This window comes from Theobroma umbraticum, unplaced genomic scaffold (genome assembly GCF_002168275.2).
Source record: "Theobroma umbraticum cultivar Fairchild unplaced genomic scaffold, ASM216827v3 scaffold_44.0, whole genome shotgun sequence".
Lineage (NCBI taxonomy): Eukaryota > Viridiplantae > Streptophyta > Magnoliopsida > Malvales > Malvaceae > Theobroma > Theobroma umbraticum.
Genome location: NW_018397255.1, coordinates 10898888 through 10903502, shown reverse-complemented (window position 1 = coordinate 10903502; position 4615 = coordinate 10898888). Strand labels below are relative to the sequence as shown.

At 31.7% G+C, this 4615-nt stretch overlaps 1 non-coding gene across 1 annotated transcript; it reads left to right on the top strand.

Annotated features, from left to right (window-relative positions):
* The first annotated feature begins 3381 nt into the window (after positions 1-3381).
* LOC149527650 (small nucleolar RNA R71) lies at positions 3382-3487 on the top strand. Its single transcript, XR_016350807.1, has one exon. It is a non-coding gene; the product is annotated as a small nucleolar RNA R71 (small nucleolar RNA).
* Positions 3488-4615: the final 1128 nt, after the last annotated feature.

The window sequence follows — 4615 nt, the reverse complement described above, 5'->3', positions numbered from 1 at the left end:
AGCGACATGTTCAGCATAGATTTATATATAATATTGCTTTTTTCTGAATGTTTAATCAATTGGATGAGTTATTTCGAGAAATACCCTGATCAGTTAAGCTCGGGTGATGTAAATGAATTTGTGTTTTATATGGTAACAAAGTTAGTTTATTGAAAAAGAACAAAACAGTAAAGCACTCAGCCCATCAAAAATGCAAAATGATTTTTATTAATTTGATTGATAGTTTTTACTTAAAAAATTCCGTAAGTAAGGTGGTTGTTATAGACATAATCCCAATAATAACTATTAACGAAATTTCATTAATAATTTAAGTTTTACTAACAAAATTTTATTGAGAATGTATTTCTAACAATTTTCTGATTATAATTTTTAATAAAATTTTCTATTGCTTATACATTTTTAATGATAAGTAATGCATTTTCAACTTTCATAAAAAAATTTTCAATAAAATTTTTCATTGAAAATATATTTCCAACAATGCGAGCGGGACTTTCAACAATGAAATTTCCAATGAAATTTTTTGTTGAAAATTGGTGAATCGTCTCTTTCAAAAGCTGACTGACCATTAGAAGGAAGCAGCAGATTAAAATCAAAGTCAAATCTCTTAACACAAAATGCAAGTCCTGTATGACAGAAGAAAATTGTCCCAAGAGAGACGTCTACCCTGCCATTGCTTCTTAATTCCACCTTGTCACGATGGACGACGCTGAGAAATTATATCCAACGAAGAAGTCAAAGAATAGAAAATACCTTGCAAGTGCTAAGAAAGCCATGCTTGAATAATTAAAAAAAAAAGTAGGCTCTCATGGTCTTAATTTCTAGATGAAATTTATTAGTAGACTTTGACAATTCAAAGTTGAAAACTTTTGCTTTCGACCGTTTCTATCAGTAAATTTTTATTAACAGAGCGATATATATTAGTGAAACACTCTTAGTTTTCTTCCTTGTATAAATAGTTTAGTTTTGCAATGCATGTTGGAGGCAGTAAAGCCCTTGTAATAATAAGAGGAGTTTTGTTAGCATACTCAGATATCTAAAGGATGGGAAGGATCGGTTTGAATTTTGCTGTCTGTACTTTGCTGTTAGCATATTTTGCATTATCAATGACAGTAGAAGCAAGAATTCCTCAGTTTTCGACTATCAAAGGTGCAACTCTTTATAACCTCAGTATCTTTATATTGATTTAATATTTGATAGGATACAGTTTTTTCCTTTTTTATTTTCTATGTGCATATTGTATTGATGAGGTATGATCAAGTATGTCCAATTTATTTTATTTTGTTTTTTGATTTGCTTCCATAATTATTCATTTTCATCTCCCAATGACAGAAAATCTAGTTCTTCAAAGTTTGGCCCTTCGGAGTCTACGGCAGGATCCTCCAGGCTTTAGTCACCCTCCGCTAATACATACACCATACAGTCATGAGTGAAAAAGACAAAAGATAGGATGTGTATAATTCTGCATCAAAGAAAATCTATCCACGACAAGCATTGTTCCCTTAATTGTTCTCTCTGTGGTGAAAAACGTGTCATAAGTATTTTTTAAGAATGCGAAAAAAGTGATTAATATTGTTTACATTGATTTCAGCTTTGGCTTTTGTTAATGTCACATTTGATCTTTATAATTTAAAAAACATCAAATGTACTATCAATATTAAAAAATAAAAAATTATGAAAAATAACATTTTTCGTAAAGTAATTTCAAAAATAGCCATTCATATAAAGTTATTTGTTTTTACCCAAAAACAAGCATGAGTAGATCAAAATGTCTTTAAATGCATCCTGACAAATTAATCTCTTGATATTTCCCTTCCGTCTTAGAGAAAATAGAAATAAATGCTCAATTATTTTAGCTCACTCAACTTTCTCAGCTTTTTGAACTGTATCAGATTTGTCAACTCTTTGTTAAGCACTATCGTCATAAGCTCTCTTTGAACTGTATCTGCTCTGTCAACTCTTTATTAAGTACCATCGTCATCGTGCTATAGTCTATCTCTTGGCATCTGATCGTAGATAAAAAAATTCTAAGGCAGAGATGATATCAAGATATATTATTGGGTTCATTGCAACAACACATTAATTTTTGAAACTTTTTATGTAAATTAGAATATAAATTAGAAACATTGCCCCGAGCTGTTACACGTCATGTATTTTTAATGCACATGGCGTATAAAAATATATTAAAATAACATGTGCTAGCACATGACGTGTAACATTTTTATATATATGGCATGTAACATGTTGTGAACCCGGCGTGTAATATTTCTTAAACATGCGTGCCAGCACTTTTATCATACAAGGCACTTTTTATAAGACAAAATCGTGAGGCCAGCAAACCAAAACAAACAATACCTCATAGGGGATGGTGTGGACCATGACATTTCGCACCTTGCCACAATATTTGTGGATAGAAATCACCATCTAAACAGGCTTCCATCAAATATGCCTCATATACAAAAAGCAGTAATAAATCATCTTGTTAGAAGTGTTAGCTTAATAATAATGTGGAAATCACTGTAAAAAAATAAGGCATTGCTAAAGAAAAATTCTATCATTAATACTTACAATTCCCTTAGTAAAAGTCTTTGTTGATGGAATTATTGACGAAAAATTCTATCCATTGTCAATCAAAAATGCTATTGTCAGTAAATATAAATCCATTGGCAATGGAATATTTCGTCTATAACTTACTGATTGAAAATTTCATCTACAATTTCGTTGGCTACAATGTGGTTGGCAAAGAGAAAAATCGGCTGATAAATTCCATTGGTAATAATACCAACAATTTTTGACCCATAAAAAATTTCATGGGTGTTTACCAACAGAACCATTTAGTTGATGATTCTGTTGGAAAATACCTATGAAATTGCTAATGAACTATCGACAGATACTCCTTGAAAGCTTACAAGCATTATCCGTCATTAGATGGTAGTAATTTCATCAGTATTTTGCTGGTATTTTATAAGAATTTTGTTGATGATTCTGTCAGTAAATAATAAAATTAGTCGCTAAATGATGAAATCTATCAATAACTCCATACTCACAGGACAATGTTCCGTTGAGTGCCCATCTCTACTATAATCACGTATAACAAAAGGACTTTGAATAGGATGAACACCAACAATCTCAAATTTCTTGGTAAGGGCAGTTACCTAAGCAGTTAAGGTATTAATTGCATCCAACTCAAAAACTCCAGCCATGCTCCTAGGTAATGACCTCTCAAAGGGTTGTTGATAATTGTTGGATGCCATTTCTTCAAAAAGGTTATAGGTGTCATCAACAGATTTAGCCATCAAAGTACCCATAACTGTGGCATTAATAGTAGTTTGAATGGGATTCAACAACCCATTATAAAATGTTTACACTTGCAACCATTTGGGAAGACCATGATGTGGGCATATTCGAAGCAAGTCTTGTACCTCTCCCAAGCTTCATACAAAGATTCAAAGTCAAATTGTATGAAGAATGTAATATCATTCCTCATCTTTGCCATCTTTGTTGGAGGGAAGAATTTAGCTAAACATTTCTAGATAAGATCTTCCCATGTCGTGATAGGCCCTGTGGGAAAAGAATTGAACCAGACTTTGGCCTTGTCCTTTAATGAGAAATGAAACAACTTCAATCAAATGGCAACATCAATAACCCCATTATGCTTAAAGGTGTCACAAATCTCTAAGAAATTTGAAATGTGCGTGTTTAGATCATCATTTGAGGGCCCCTTAAATTGCACAGATATTTGGATCATTTGAAGGATGGCCAGGTTAATCTCAAAATTGTTAGCTTGAATTGTTGGCCTTTGAATGCATGAATGAAGTCCTTAGACTAATGAGACAGCATAATCCCTCAATGATTGGTTGTCAACTACATGTCCTTAAATTTGCTACTTAACTTGATTCTCAACCATTGTATCTAATAGATTGGAGTTTTGAGAGTTTTGTCTAAGTAATCTCTAGAAAATCTTCTCGATTTTCGGATCTCAAGGGACTAATTCCAAGCCCCTTGCAAGAAGTACCTAAAAATAAAGGAACTAAAGATTGAATTAAGACAAATTTGCTTGGAATTAATATTAGCCAAAGAATAAAAAAGAAATTCCCTGGAAAAGATGCCAACAACTTTTTACTGGTTTTACACACACGCAAGCACATGTGTCGCACAAGTATACTGTAGTGAGTGAGTTATTATCTTTATAGGGAATTGTATCTGAATCTTTGCTAATTACTAAAATATGGCACCCTAATCTTATCCAAGTAAATATAATTTTGCAATTAATTAAAACTGAAATTAAAGTGACCAAAGTTAAACTAATAACCTAATGCTAAGAATTGCTATAGGTACAATAAAATAAAGCCTAGGATTGTGGAATAACTCTACTCTTCATTTGGATTTAATTTCTCTCCTTATACTTATATCAATGGGTTGGTTGCTAGCCTAGAATCCAAATTTATCTACAATTCTCTATCAAGATTTTGTAAACATACCTATTGTAACTATTTTTTCATATGTTTATCTAAAATTAATTAAGGTAAGTTCACTAAGCTTATGCTCTAAATTTGACTGCACATGGTATTTAAGTATATTTATATCCTAAATACTAATCCAATGACCTAAACTCTAA